At 36.3% G+C, this 16,997-nt stretch overlaps 1 long non-coding RNA gene across 1 annotated transcript in view; it reads left to right on the forward strand.

Moving 5' to 3' along the window:
• The first annotated feature begins 3,558 nt into the window (after positions 1 to 3,558).
• Positions 3,559 to 16,997, forward strand: part of LOC121450712 — a 34,252-nt gene continuing 20,813 nt past the window's right edge. Inside the window, exons 1-5 of the long non-coding RNA XR_005974634.1 lie at positions 3,559 to 3,657; positions 5,020 to 5,178; positions 5,278 to 5,327; positions 5,647 to 5,729; positions 8,735 to 8,901. This is a non-coding gene — a long non-coding RNA (uncharacterized LOC121450712). The remainder of the gene's footprint in view (positions 3,658 to 5,019; positions 5,179 to 5,277; positions 5,328 to 5,646; positions 5,730 to 8,734; positions 8,902 to 16,997) is intronic.

Below are 16,997 nucleotides of genomic sequence, written 5' to 3' on the forward strand. Positions count from 1 at the left end.
ACAATACCATACCCGGTCCCTTTCACTATTAGAAATGAAGGCTGCAATTCAGTATTTATGGCAATTTTTCTGCTAGTTCAACATTTGGAGTATGAGCAAAATATTTCTCTACTCTAACTAGAATATCCCTTCAGTGCAGATTCAAGAAATGTAATATGTATTAATGAAAAGTTGCCCTAATTCTTCCGAATATTTCACATTTATTCCTTACCAAAATCTTCCTTTTTAAAATTTCAATTTGCTGTTTTAAAATGTAATGGAATTGAAAGTATGATTAATTTATCAAAACGGAATTTTTTCTTTTTATTAAAAAATTCCACCTCCTTTCCTCCTCCCATTTCCATTCCTCCCCTTCACCCCCTTCACCCACCCTTTCCAGTCCGAAGAGCAATCAGACTTCCATGCCTTGTGGGAAGTCCAACGTCGTCCTCCCTCCATCACGGTCTCGGTAGGTGAGCATCCAAATAATGTAGGCTCCCACAAACCAGTACATGCAGTAGAATCAAAACCCAGTGCCATCGTCTTTGGCTTCTCAGTCAGCCCTCATTTCAGCCACATTCAGAGAGTCTTGATTGACCACGTTCTTCATCAGTCACAGTCCAGCTGGCCTTGGTGAGCTCCTATTAGATTGTCCCACAGTCTAAGTGGATGGGTGCACCCCTCGTGATCCTGACTTCCTTGCTCATGTTCTCCCTCCTTCTGTTCCACATTTGGACCTTGGGATCTCAGTCCAAGTCCTCCAATGTGGGCTCTGTCTCTATCTTTATTCATTGCCAGAAGAGGTTTTTGGTGATATGCAAGATATTCATCAGTGTGGCTATAGGGTAAAGCCAGTTCAGGTAACCTCTACTTTGCTGTCCAAGGAAAAGTATGATTAGTTTATCAAAATGGATTTTTATATTGAACATGTAGATGATTAGCATTTTATGTAAATGTCCAATGTCATCTTTAACAATGAAAAAGGCTACCAATGATCCATTAATGCATTTCCAAATTTTCGAATGTCAGAATGCAACATGAAGAAAAGTAAGAGTGTTTAGAACATCGGAACAATGGAGCAATAAATCCGTGCAGAGTTAGTATGTGAGAGATCAGAACAGCATGAGGAGCCAAACTCAACAGGGTGTGCAAAACTGAATCAGGGAGCAGTAAGTATCCCACAAAATTATGATATTTTATTGTGTAGATATGATTTTATACACCAGTATTCCATACTGAATACACACTGTTGTGATTTTATAGAACCAATTTAACATTGAACTTTCCAATACAAAGACCTATCGATATTACTGTACAGTAGAAAATAATTCATTTTTCTTAGCCTCCAACATTTGTTAGTGGTTTTCTCCTAATTGTGTTAATTGTAGAGAGTTTTCCTTCTTTTTGACATTTCATAGAGGGATGTCATTATGCTAAGCATTTCTCATTGTTTCTTTGCTTTCATTTAATTTTAATGACCATTTAAGATTTCTATCATTTTGCATTTTAATACCCTAATTTTATGCTTTTTTTCTGGAAGTTGGAGTCAATGTTTTCTGTGGTTCTAGAGATAAATATTTATGACACTTTTGGAAAATAAGTTCTTTCAGAAATGTTGCAGAAGAAGTTTATTAATCTCTTACTACTGTCACCCTAACAATATGGAATAGGATTGATTTTGGCATTTGGCAAATTTTCCTTTTTGTCTAATATATATATATATATATATATATATATATATATATATATGAATCTATGTGTGAAAATTTAGACATGTCTATGCATATGAAACAAGTAATAACCTCTGAAGAGCTAAATTTTGTCAATTTATGGCATTTGAAGTAGCTGGAAAATCACACATTTTACCTCAATATGTTGTACTCCTCTTAGTTGTGGTTTTGGCATTAACATTTTAGGATGTTTATAGAAATTATAGCTATATTCATGGTTTCAGAGACTGACTCCCAGATCCTAATACTGTAAACAATTATTTAAATATCTTATTTTTAAGATAAACAGTAAAACCTAATTTTATTTATTTCTTAGAATTATTGTATGGGCGACTTCAGTATGTTGCTCTTATTTAATGTATGTGTGGAGTATATAAAAACCACAGATACTCTAGTGATCCTATGGTTTTAGTTCAGGAGGCAGGCAACTATTGTAGAATCTGTACGATTGCCATAATACAATCAGAGGAAAGAAACAATAGAGTAGTTACTTACATTTAAAAACATCAAAGTCTACTTTAAATAATAACCCCTATGTTATTTTCTTATTTTATGTTTGAAAATTAACAGACTCATAGAGGGATCTGTCCATGAACTGGTAATTGGAAATATGAACAACTGGATCTGTTTATAATATATACATGTGAAAAAAACAGTATACTGCCATTATCATGTTGTCCCAGGACATGGAGCATGAATGAAGAAATCTCTAAGATTTACTTGCCTGATTTCATACCACATATGGCACAGTTCAAGGCTGTTGCATTATATTATACTAGCACATACAAATAGTAATTGATTGGTATTTATGTATATGTGCACTTTTATTATTGAATTTCCATTGTGTAAGTGTTTATATTTAATTGCTTCATTACAAAATCTAGAGAATGTTCTACTGTATTCTGAGGAACTTTATGAATGCAAAATATTATCAGAATGGCTTAAATTATTTATAGAAATGATAAATTGGAATGATAGATTTTCTCATGTATGCTAGCATTGAAATTATGCCCATGTGCTAGAAGAATGCCCCATATCAAAACACACACACACACACACACACACACACACACACACACACACACACATACTTTCCATGAAGTCAGATGTCACTAAAAAGAGAGAACACAAAAATGACCTGAGGCTGGAGTACTGATATTGGTGATTACAGGGAAAATCTAGAAAATGCATTGCATTGAATTTTATACAAAATTAAATATATAATTCATATAAAAGTTCCTTAAATATTTCAACTCTTTAATTAAGACTATTACTCTGAAATCAATGTGAAAACATGTACACATATGTGAAACACTAATATAAGCATGCAGACAATTGGGAAATTTTAAAAATAATACGTATATTGTTCTTCCAAATGAAAACATCAAATTGTTGCTCAATTATTGTGACGTTTTTAGATAGAATTTTGTAATTTTTGCATGTTCAGACTGGGTTTTAAAATAACATTCCTATTTAGAAAATATCCTTATTATTACATAATTTTTATGTAAAATGCATTCATATTGGTGTAAGAGGGCCTTCTGTTTACATGTTGCTTTCATTGGTTAATGAATCAAAAACTGCCTAGGCGTTTTGATAGGGCAGAACTTTGGTAGGCAGGGGAAACAAAACTGAATGCAGGGAGAAAAAAAGCAGAGGAGAGAGCTGCCACGGAGCCACCAGATTCAGACATGCAGAATCTTTCCCGGTAAGCCACTGCCATGTAGCAATATACAGATGGATAGGAGTGCATTAAATCAAGATATGAGAGTTAGCTGATAAGTGGCGAGAGCAAATGTGTTAAGAAGTATTTTAATTAATATAATTTCTGTTTTGTTATTTTGGGGCTAAGAGAGCAGGATGGCTGGGACGAGCAAGCAGCCTTTCCCTGGAATAACTGGCACTCACCGTGATCAACTAATTCAATAAAATTTATGAACTACAAAAGGTATGAATAAATACAACTGCTTATTAAAACTATTTTTTTTGCAAATAGAAATGCATACATATAAACTCACACTCTATACACACTGTGGCAATGATGTGTATCCATTATTATCATCAGAGTTTCAAAAACACAATTTCAGTAATCTCAATCCATTACTACATGGTGAGCACTAGCAGCTCCAATATTATCTAGTCTAGTAATCTTCTGGTCAATCCACTACACCAAATTTTCAATAAGGTATTGTGGTTCATTTTCTTCCTGTAAAATCACACACACACATACACATACATGAGCTCACATGCACTTGACCCTATATTATAGCATGGTTTTGTCCTTTCCATAATCCATTGTAATGGTCTTTTCATTTGCTTTAGACAAAAGTCTCTTTGACACTATCATGCCAAAATCTATGCATGGTATAATGCTTGTGGGAATTCACATTTAGAAAATTTAGAATAAAATATGCATGATGCAGTGAATTATGTCATGACTGAAGGATAACTTACATTCATTTATTTATTTATTAAAATTGTATGTTCAAGAAGCCAGGGAGAATGCTCAACTGAGTCAACACTTGACCTGCAGCATCAATATAGCTCACATTTAATTAATTAATTAATGTATTTATTTATTTATTGGAATTGTGTATTCAAGAAGCCAAGGAGAATGCTCACCTGAGTCAACATTTGATCTGCAGCTTCAATATAAAACCTGGGGTAATTGGGTCACTTCTCCCAATTATCTCACTGCATTGCTCAAGATTTTCAGTAGACAATTTTAAAATAGGCATAGTCACTGAATATTTACCAGTCATTTCTGATAATCCTTCAAAGATTTCAAACTATTGATATCAATTTCCAATTACTGAGTCTTAATTTCTTTAGGATGAAATATATGTCCTGATTGGGAAAGGTGGTTGCTTTTGTATTTTCTGCGGGAAATGAACTACCCATAAGGGAAAGGTTCTGATTAAGCTGTCCAATAATTGTAAGCAAATTACTTCATTTTTTATGGACGAACAAGATCCGTAATGGATAATGTATACTTGTTGAAAATATTTAGAATATTTTGTATTGCATGAACTACACATATATTGCATAATATTACACTGTTTGCCATTACATAAGGCAACACTTATCAATAATATCTCCCAATTTGGTCCTTTAATTGGCCTATGGAACACTACATGAAAATCTTTGAAAATATTTTGGAACAAAAGGCATGGTAAAAATCAATCTATTAAATCTAAAATATTGTATAGGTACGATTTGGTCCATACCTTAATGAGAAGGTAATTAGTCTAGTCTCTAGAGCTCAACCTAGGTGCACGATCTCATTAACTATTTATAATTCTTCTATCAGTTTCCATTTTACAGATTTCTATGTTGTGAGAGAATATATTTACGTGTATACTCATGAAAAGCAGCAGCCATAACTAGTCCTTGGGTGTATGAGGTTAAAATTTCGCAACAATTTTGAATGTGATCAGAAATGGCACCTTTCTTTCTAAAAGATGTCAAAGTAAGTTGATATATTATATTAGTACTCTCGTAGGGTAGCTGTTTAATAATAAAAATCAACATTCTGGATGTTTAATATTCTTATTAATGGCTGCAACAGCGTGGAAATAGAATCCTGGAACAACTCAACAGGTCCCTGTATTATTTAAGGTAAGTCCATTGTCTGCTCTCCTGAAGAAAGAAATTTATTCCAAGAACTACTTGGGCCATATTACTCACAGCTGTAGACTGACTTTGTACTGAAAACTCAGTTTTCCTCGTCAGGTAGCCTTTACCTATCAGGCAAGCTTTGGCTGTTTATTTCAAGTCCTTGGAGTATGGCTTTTAAATCCATATACACTAGCAGCATGTGTAAAAGGAGAACATTGGTCACACTGAGTTTAGGTTCCTTTTAATACTTTGCCTTGTTTAAATGGTTTCAGGTCTCGTTGTCTGAGATTTCCCTGATCATCTCATTGCTCTATTCTAGAAATACTGGAAATCCCTGAACATCTTCACATCAGCTCACTGCTTCTCTGGAAACTAGCTTGTACAAAAAATGCACAAAAAAAGGTGGGTGTTTGCCTTGCTCCAGGAGATCTCTGCACCATAGATGGATCTAAACCAGCCACTATGTTAGAAATGTAATTCTTTTATAACAGAAGATTTTCAGACACTTCAACTTCTGTGAAAGTGAAATTACTAAGTGTCTCAGGCCTTTTAGCACCTGTTCTAGCTTTCCACCATCTTTGACTCTCAGAATTCCTAGTCAGAAGTGATTGATTTTAAAGATCCTCCCTATGGTATTTGTGGCTTCTTCCATAGCTTACTAGGCTCAGACTGATTGTATCACAGTACCATAAATACTTCTTAATCTATCAGCTCCCCTGTCTGCAGAGTGTCTTCTCTCACTTCTAACGATTTCAGGGGAGTCATCTATGCTGTTCAGGACAGAAAGCATAACTCTCCCTATGAAATACCCACAAATGAAATAATTTGCCCTGCCAGAAGCAGATATGTTTCACTTTTGAGAAAATTGTAAATTCTTAAAACCTTTTAAATGTTATGTTCTTTAGGTCTTTGAAGTGTTGAAGACTTTCTATGTAACTGAACTATATCTCTGCATATCTATAAAAACTAAATAATGTTATTATGATTTTGATTATTATTAATGACTATCTATTAATCTTCTTAACTGTACATATTTAAATGATCAGCAAAGACAAAACCTTAACCAAGAGCAGAAATACATATACCAAAATCAACCTTATATGTTTATCAGTAAAATAAGATCAAATCCAATGTAAATGCTTCATTTCCTTATATAATATCCAACCTTAAATAAAGATCAACATATATGGTTATTTGGAAATTTGCATGTAGTTTTCTCCAAAATACTTTCTATGCTTTTGGGAAACTTTTTATAGGGTTTCTGGAGGTCTTCTGGGAGCTCTTGCTCCTTCAAATAACGTTGGCCTTGAAACAATCCACAGGTTCTCATCTTCTGTGGAACTAAAGCAGGACATCTTTTCAAAAGTAACATATCCACCATGTGGAGATGGTGCACACCTTTAATCCCAGCACTTGGGACTCAAGAGTCAGAGGCAGGTTTGTCTCCATTAGTTTTAGTCCGGCCTGCTATACAGACCTAGTTCCAGGACAGGCTGCAAAGCAACAGAGAAACCATGTCTTGAAAAACCTAAAAACTAATAGAGAATCTTAAGATTCAAAGTTTTATGCATTGATAAAATATGTTTTCATAAACCATAGGAGCACTTGAATCAAATATCCATCTGTCATCCCTGTATGACAATCAGTTATTTTTTTAAAATTAATTATTTTCTTTTGTTATTTTCCAACCTGACTGCAGCCTCTACTCTGCCTCCTATTCCACCCCTACATTTGGACAACCTCTGAATCTGTTCCTCCACTGTATTCTCACAGTATGAAGGAGTTTCTCATTGCCACCAGATAGCATGGCATAACAGCTTGCCATAATACCAGGCAAGCTAAAAACATAACAAAATATAAATAAAATATAAATAAATATCAATAAAATATAAATAAAAATATAAATCTCCCTATATTTATGCAGAAAAATGCATTCCTGCATGAGGAACAATTTTGAAAGTATCAGCCAAAGCCACAGAGGCAAATCATTCTCTCACTGCCAGATGTCCCACGAATAGTTCAAGGATCACAACAGTCACAAATAAATAGAGGAACTAGGTGGGTGTCATGAAGGCACAGTGGTTGTTGGTATATCACACAGTAATATCTGAAAGTCATTCAAAGTTTGTGATGTTTCTCTTTTAATTTCCAACTTCTGAGGCTTAATTTCTTTGGAATAACCATATATCCCCAAATGATCAAATGATGTCTGTCTTTGTACTACTTTCACTGGGGTAATTACTAACTCTAAAAGTAAAGGATTCTGTTGAAGTTGACAACATATTAGAAACAAACTTACTTCCTTTATATGGACGAGCTAGTCATCATCATTAAAGCATAATATAAAACTGTGGAAATTGAAATGTAAGATTTTATGTAGCCTGAACCACAGATTTCTGCCATAACATAAATCTTTTTGTCATAACCTGAAGCAAGATGCTCTAATGCTATTGTCTAACTTGATATTTGAAATCAACTGATGAAACACTAACTGCAAATTTTTGACAATTTCAGTGAGCTCAGGGGATGGTATCAAAACAATCTTTTAAATATAGTACAACATTATGGGTATATTTTGTTATGGAAGAAACAAAAGGCAATGCAAGATGTAAAGCTCCCATTACCTCTCATTAATAGTTTTTAAATCTTATATCAATCTCCAATTTCTGGATTTATTTGTCAGGAGAAACATCTTTAACTGTTTTTTTCCCTGTTAAACAGAAGTCATAGCTAGGCACTGACTATATGAGTGTCCAATATCTGAGGATATTCAAACAAAATCATAAATATTACTCTTATTTCTAAATGGTCTCAAAGCAGACTTAAATACTATAATAGTATTGTTGTAGGCTAGCTTTACCTCTCAAGTATCCAGTTTCGGTGTCTCCAATTAATCTGTTTGTTTACTGCAGCATCCTGAAACTATTCATCAGGTCCCTGAATTACTTGACATTAGTCTTCAGTCTGCTCTTCAGAAGACAGAAGTTTATTCCAGGCCTTCTTGTCATTGAAGTAACTTGGACATATACTGCTATTTCAAAATTTAGTTGCTGATTTCTTTTTCTATGAAGTCACTCACCAATAAGCATATTAAAAGAAAAGGGAATTTGTTGGGTCAGATTTCTCTGATCTGTGACCCAATATCTTTCTTCATGTTTGTTTTCTACAACAGATAGTCTCCATTTGACAGGCATGCTTTGTTCAGTTGTTTCCATTTCCCAAAGTGTAAGGCTTCTAAAATTCTGAACTCAGCAGCATTTGCATCAAAGGAGCATTTGGGCCATATTGTGCTCGAGTTGCTTTTAATTCTTTGAGTTGTTTGAATGGGCTCAGGGCAACTAAGTTATTATTTGTGTTGCACTTATCTTTGCTCAATTGCTAATAACATTCGTAATTTCTCCCCTCAGCAAGTTCCTTCCCTGAAACTAGCTTGCTTGAGAGATACACAACACATCTGGGTGTTTACACTACTCCAGGTCTCTGCATCATTGCTTGATCTAAACCAGACCTTGGGTAAGAAGAGGAATGCTTTTTTGATAAGAGGAGATTTACAGAGTTTCCTCCGTCTGTGAAGGTAATATTGCTAAATCCCTCAAGCTTTTTAGATCGTGCTTAATTATTCCACCAGTTTCTACTTCTCAGCATTGCTCACCAGGAGCAAAGGACTTGAAAACTCCCTATTCTTCTTCTTAGCAGTTTCTACCTATTGCTCTCTCTAGGCACGGGCTGATCATAATCAAAGAGTACTATAAATATTTCCTCATCTAACAGCTCTTGTGGTGGATAGGAGTGTCCTGTCTCACTTCTAACCATTGCAGGCAGAACTACGTTCTACCTATTATGTGCAAATACAAACTCACCCTTATGAGCCCCCACAAATGAAAATAATACTATGGGCTAATTCCAGGTTATAAGGATCTTGGTTTTTCACCTCAATTTTTCTGTGTCCAAGGGACGATGCTTGGGAAATCAAAGGGTAAGTTTCTCAAAAAGTTCTAAATATTTTGATTTTTGAAACTGATCCACCTAAGCTCCTCTAGCTTGTAAATTATCTCCTAGGCAATTGCATAGTCACTTAACTACTGATTTTCTGTCACAATACAAATTTATATACAATTATAATCTCTTATTTTTCAACCCATGTTCACTTTTACTTTTTTCCCAAGCATTTACTCTTTACTTTACACCTGCGGAATCGTCTACCTTTTGGTATTGATCAAGCAATATGTCCATAGTCCATTTTCACTTCTGAGGAGCCATCATTTATTGTCCTGACCTACCCATTTCCATACTTGTGGAAGGGATAAGGATTAAGATAAAAATTTACAAGAAAAACTATATAGATATTAAGGACACACAGTGAATACTGATATATATCTCAAGATTATTATTCAAAGTTCATATATATCTCAGTCCAAAATTGATTTAGGAGGCAAGACTTGCTTGCCATGATACTAAGAACAAACAAAGTAATATTCTCTCAAAATCACCAAACACGGAACAACCTAAGTCAAAATATCATTATTCTTCTCACAATGTCCTATAACAACACCTTACATCAAATCATACTAGCTTATACCCTTCAAGAAGCATGTGTAGATCTGTGGAATTGGTGAGTCCCGTGAAGCCATCTTGGATTTGGTGTATCTCACAATAATTTCTGAAAGTAGTTCATATTTTGTCATCTTTCTCTCTTGATTTCTTATTTCTTATGATTAATTTCTCTGGATACAACATATATCCCAAATATTCAAAACAGAGCTATTTTTTTTTATTTCACTGGGGAAATTACTAACCCTGAAGGGAAAGGATTAAGCTGAAGTTGACAAGATATTTCAAACAAACTTACTTCCTTTATAAGGACAAACAAGTAATCATCCTTTATTGGATGATATAAACTTGTTGAAATTGATCTCTAATAATTTATGTAGCCTGAGAAACAGAATTCAAGCATAATGTAAAACTTTTTGTCATATCATGAATCAAGATATTCCAATTATATCTTCTAATTGTATATTTGAATTGACTGATGAAACACTAAATGCAAATATTTGACAACTTTGAGGAACCCAGGGAAAGAAAAAAATAAAAAAAACAATCTTGTAAATCTAAGACAATGTTATTGGTATCTTTTGCTGTGGAAGAATGAGAAGGCAATAGAAGCAGTAATTAATCTAAATAACTCTTCTTGAATCTTATATCAATCTCCAATTTCTAGATTTCATTGTTAGGGATAACGTCTATAACAATTTTTTTTCATGTAAAGGAGAAGTCATAGCTAGAAACTGATTATATAAGAGTCCAATATCTGAAGATATTCAAATGTAATCAGAAATATTACCTTTCATTCTAAATGGTCTCAAAGCAAACTTAATTACTGCAATAGTATTGTCACATGTTTGCTATTCATCTCGCAAATGTTCAGCTTCTGTATCTCCCGTTAATATGTTTGATTACTATGTCATCATAAACAATTCATCAGGTCTTGATTAAATTTATATTAGTCTTCAGTCTGCTATCCACGAACAGAAGTTTTTTCCAGGCATTCTTTTTTTTTTTTTTTTTTTTTTTTACAATACTGCTTGCTCTATCTAACTCTTTTTTTAAATTTATTTTTAATTAAAAATGTCCACATTCTCCCCTCCTCCCATTTCCGTCCCCCTCCCCACATCCTCTCCCTCTCCTTCTCCAGTCCAAAGATCAGTCCATGTTCCCTGCCCTTTGGGAAGTCCAAGATGCTCTCCCCTCCATCCAGATCTAGGAAGGTGAGCATCCACTCAGACTAGGCTCCCACAAAGCCAGTACATAAAGTAGGATCAAAACCCAGTGCCATTGTCCTTGGCTTCTCAGCCAGCCCTCCTTGTCTGCCACTGTCAGAGAGTCCAGTTTGATCACATGCTTCATCAGTCCCAGTCCAGCTGGCCTTGGTGAGCTCCCATTAGATCAGCCCCACTGTCTCAGTGGGTGGGTGCACCCCTAGGGGTCCTGACTTCCTTGATCATGTTCTCCCTCCTTCTGCTCCTCATTTGGACCTTGGGAGCTCAGTCCATTGCTCCAATGTGGGTCTCTGTCTCTAGCTTCATCCTTTGCCATATGAAGTGTCTATGGTGATATGAAAGATACTCATCAATATGGCTATAAGATAGGGCCCTCTCAAGCTCCCTCTCCTCAGATGCCCAAGGATATTGCTGGGGACAGATCCATGAACACCTGGGCACCCCTCTAGAGTCAAGTCTCTTGAAACCTTAAAATGGCTCCCTTACTTAAGATATATACTTCCCTGCTCCCTTATCCACCCTTACTCTATCCCAATGGTCCCATTCCCCCAAGCTCTCCCCGTACTCCTTTTCTCACTTTTCTCTCCCCATCACCCCTTACCCACACGCCACCTCCACCCCCAAGTTTCTAATTTGTGTATTCCAGGCATTCTTTCCAGTTGAATTAACTTGGGCATATGCTGCTATTTCAAAATTTAATTGCTGATTTCTTTTTCTACGAAGTCCCTCACCATTAAGCAAATGAAAAGAGGTGGGAATTTGTTGGGTCAGATATCTCTCATCTCTGGCCCAACAATTTTTCTGCATGTTTGGTTTCCACAACAGATAGTCTCCATTTGAAGACAAACTATGTCCTGGTTGCTTTTAATTCGTTGAGTTGTTCAAATGATCTCAGGGCACCTAAGTTTTTATTTTTCCTGCACATAACTTTGCTCTATTGCTAATAACATTTATGCTATCTTTCCTCAGTTTGTACCTTCTCTGAAACTAGCTTGCTGAAGAGACATACTACTAAATCTGAGTGTTTGCAGTACTCCAAGAGGTCTCTACACCATTGACTGTTCTAAACCCACCCTTGTGTAGGAAGAGGAGTGCTTTTCTGATAAGAGGAGATAAACAAACTTTCCTAATTCTGTGAAAGTGATACTGCTATATCTCTTAATATTTTCAGCTCCTGCTTAATTTTTCATCATTTTCTTTTTTTTTTACCTCTATCTTCTTTTTTTTTATTAAGAAAAGTAGAAAAAAATTTCCACCTCCTCCCAGCCTCCCATTTCCCCCCCCTACTCCCACCATTCTCCCCCTCCTCCCACCCTTCTCCCCCCCCACTCCTCTCCCTCTCCCTCTCCAGTCCAAAGAGCAGTCAGGGTTCCCTGCCCTGTGGTAAGTTCTAGGTCCTCCCCCCTCCGTCCACATCTAGGAAGGTGAACATCCAAACTGGCTAGGCTCCCACAAAGCCAGCACATTATGTAGGATCAAAACCCCGGGCCATTGTCCTTGGCTTCTCATCAGCCCTGATTGTTCACCATGTTCAGAGAGTCCGGTTTTATCCCATGCTTTTTCAGTCACAGTCCAGCTGGCCTTGGTGAGCTCCCAATAGATCAGCTCCACTGTCTCACTGGGTGGGTGCACCCCTCGTGGTCCCGACTTCTTTGCTCACGTTCTCCCTTCTTCTGCTCCTCATTGGGACCTTGGGAGCTCAGTCCAGTGCTCCAGTGTGGGTCTCTGTCTCTATCTCCATCCATCACCAGATGAAGGTTCTATGATGATATGCAAGTATTGCTCTAGGATAGGGTCATTTCAGGTTCCCTATCCTCAACTGCCCAAGGAACTATCTGGGGATCTCGGCTTGGGCATCTGGGAGCCACTCTAGGATCAAGTCTCTTGCCAACCCTATGGTGGCTCCCTTAACAAAGAATTGTGATTTTGTGCTCCCCTATCCAAACTTCCTTTATCCCAATCCTCCTTTTCCCCAAGATCCCCCCCATCCTCCCCTTCTCCCTTTTCTCTCGCCATCTCCTCTTACCCCCATCCCACCCCACCCCCAAGATCCCAATTTTCTCCCCGGCAATTTTGTCTACTTCCCATAGCCAAGAGGATAACTATATGTTTTTCTGATGGTTCACGTTCTTACTTAGTTTCTTTAGGATCACCAATTGTAGAGTCTGTGACCCTTATTTATGGCTAGAAACCAATTATGAGTGAGTACATCCCATATTCATCTTTTTGGGTCTGGGTTACCTCACTCAGGATAGTGTTTCTGGGTTTTGACTAGTACAAATAATGCTGCTATAAACATAGTAGAACAAATGCTTTTATAGTATGATTGGGCATCTTGGGTATATTCCCACGAGTGGTATTTCTGGAACTGAGGTAGGTATATTCCCAATTTTCTGAGAAACCGCTACACTGATCTCCAAAGTGGTTGTACAAGTTTGCATCCCCACAAGCAATAGATGAGTGTTTCTTTTAATTCACATCCTCTCTATCATATGTTAACAATGGTGTTTTTGATTTTAGCCATTCTACAGGTGGAAGATGGTATCTCAAATTGTTTTTATTTGCATTTCCCTGATCACTAAGGAAACTGAACACGAACTTAAGTATTTTTGGTCATTTGAAATTCTTCTGTTGAGAATTCTCTGTTCAGTTTAAACCCCATTTGTTAATTGAGGTATTTAGAATTTTAATGTTCAGTTTCCTGAATTATTTATATATTTTGGAGATCAGACCTGTGTCTGATGTGGGGTTGGTGAAGATCTTCTCCCATTCAGTAGGTTGCGTTTTTGTCTTAATGACATTTGCTTTACAAAAGATTCTCAGTTTGTATAATTTTGGCTTCCTTGTTAACAATCAGGTGTTCATAGGTTTGTGGATTAATATCCGGGATTTGATTCTATTCCATTAGTCACTGTCTCTGTTTTTTATTTAAATACCAACCTGTTTTCATTACTTTAGTTCTGTGATAGAGTTTGACGTCAGGGATGGTAATGCCACTGGAAGTTCCTTTATTGTATAGCATTGTTTTGTTTATCATGTTTTGAATCCATGAGCATGGGGGTTCCTTCCATTTCCTGGTATCCTCTTCAATTTCTTTCTTCAAAGCTTTAAAGTCCTTCTCAAATCGATCTTTTACATCCTTGATTAATGTTACCCGAAGACTCTTTTTGCTATTTGTGGCTATCTTGAAAGGTGATATTTCTCTGTTTCCCCTCACTGCTTCTTTATCCTTTGTGTATAGGAAGATCACTGTTTTGTTTTATTTTTTTTTTTACATTGATCTTGTATCATGCCACATCACTGAAGGTATTTATTGCTGTAGCATTTCTCTGGTATAGTTTTTTTGGGGGGGTCACTTATGTACACTATCATATCATCTGCAAATAACAAAAGTTTGACCTATTTTCCAATTTGAATCTCCTTGATCCCCTTATGTTTTCTTATTGCTATTTCTAGAATACCAAGCACCATATTAAAGAGATGTGGAGAGAGTGTACAGTTTTGACTTTTTCCTGATTTTAGTGGAATCTTTGAGTTTCTCTCCATTTAATTTGATGTGATCTGTTGCTATAGTCAACACCACTAAGGGTTTGTCCACCCACTGAGACAGTGTGCCTGAACCTTTAGGGGCTCATCAATTCTAGCTGGACAGGGACTTACAGAGCATGGGATCACACTGGACCCTCTTAATATGGAGGACAATTGGAGCAGACTGATAAGCCAATGATACTGGCACTGAGATTTGTCTCTAATGCATGTACTGGCTTTTTTTGATCCTGGTCTATTTGGATGCATAGCTTCCTAAACCTGGAGGGGGGGAGGACCTGGACTTCCAACGGGATAGGTAAACCTTCCCTCTCTTAGTACTGGAAGGGGAAGGAAAAAGGGAAGGGTAGCGGGAGGTAAGTAGGAGGAGGGGGGAAGCAGAAATTTTGAATGTTTTTATTTATACAGTAATAAAAATAATAAATTACGAAACTTTTAGACATCTCCAAGCATTTGTATAGTAAGTTAACTACTAATTTTCTGCCCCATTTCAAATTTATTTACAACTATAATCCATGTTATTCAACCCATGTTCATCTTAATTATTTTCCAAGCACTTATTTTTTTACTTAAGAGCTGTGGTAGTGTCAAATTACAGTATCCATAATGCTATACCACTATACTTAAGCGTCACTTCTGAGAGCCATCACTCAGGGTCTTTACTGAACTATTCCCAGTTGGGATTAAGATTATGATATTAATTAACAAGAGAAAATTTATAGATTTTCTAGGGCATGCAGTGAATATTGTGATCTGTCTCAAGTTTATTATTCATAGTTCTTATGTACCTCAATATAAAATTGGGTGTGAGGCAAGACTTCCTTGCCATGATATAAAGAACAAACAAAGTAATTTCACCCATACATCTCCAAACAGAAAGTAACCACACACTAGCCAAAATACTCTTTTTCCTTGGCACAATGTTCTGTAGCAACACCTTAGGTCAAAGCATCCTAGCTTATACTCTTGAAGGTGCAAGATTATGTCTGAACTCTCTGACCTTTGGACACATTGAAAAGGATTCACATAAGCACATGTGAACTCATGAATTCCAAGTAATAGAACAAACTACTTAAGTCTCATGCCATATCAAAAATTCAGAAATCCCAGCATGCATAATGACAGAATGAATGATGCCTGATCCTTATTGGAGTGAGATCACTGAGAAAGAACATTAGATGTTTTTTCAAGGACGTTTACCAAAATTGGCTACTAATGGTCCAGTAGGTAGATTCATTCTTAACGACGTACAAGTTGCTTAAATGAACTGAGTTGTCAGTAAAGAGAGAAAAGAATACAATCTTCAGATATAGTAGTGATTTTGGAAACTGGGCAGTTGTTTTAAAGTTGGGATGTGATAGATTTTTTTCCTATTAATACTTGTATATTATTAGAAGAGAGGCAATTTTCAATGGTCTGAAGAGATACCAAAATGCCAACCAAGTAGGAATTATATGAGCAAGGGAAGTTGAATATCTTCAGAAACTTACATAGAACAGAAACAAATTCATGGGAAATCATGAACTCTATACTAACTGCGATAAAGTCTATTTTCCACTGATTTAGGCTATCTGCTTGTGGGAGATAGATGTGTAGCTTGTTCAATTTAAGGTGCTGGGAGGGAGACCAGGACTCATTTCTGATACAAGATATAATTTTAGAGACAATTCCATTAGTTTGGATGTCTTCCTCTTCTTGATGGTGTAGGGTTTGAACTGCCTCAGCTTAATATGTAAAGTTATATTGCCTCCCCATGGGTGGAGTATCCTTTGGGAGGAATTGATGAGGATGGACTGTGGGGAGCCAAGCATGAGGAAGGAGAGTCTGTGGGAGAAATTTATTTAGAATGTAAAATTAATGAAGAGAAAGTAAAAAGAAAGCAATTACATAATACCCTTTTATTGGTGATGCGTTAATATTATCTCATTTATTTAATGAAATAACAATTTAAAAAAAGACCTGCGTATCTATAAACACCCAGCCGTCTGTCTAGAGTCTTTTTTTTGTCCTGAACTTTCTTTACTGAATATCTGCATTGTTCTTTGATTAGATGAGACAAATGTTAAACTACAATATTAGTTGCAATTTAACACTGCTCATAGTAAAGCAAGTCTTGTTGCATGGCATTTGGTGCTGGCTCCTCACCTTTGGGTCACTCTGAGATGAGCTTCATGGCTGAGGTCGCAGGGAGCCATGATTATCACTGCACCTCTGGGACATTATTGTGTCTATCCATACACTGAGTAGCATACAGCTCATTGTTAATAAACATTATAAATTATTTGGATGAAGGAACACTTAATAGAGTTATGTTGCTGGTAGTCACCAGAACCCAGCTCATAAAATA

Source organism: Microtus oregoni, unplaced genomic scaffold, assembly GCF_018167655.1.
Source record: "Microtus oregoni isolate MIOR12 unplaced genomic scaffold, Mior012 000000F_ref0000247, whole genome shotgun sequence".
NCBI lineage: Eukaryota > Metazoa > Chordata > Mammalia > Rodentia > Cricetidae > Microtus > Microtus oregoni.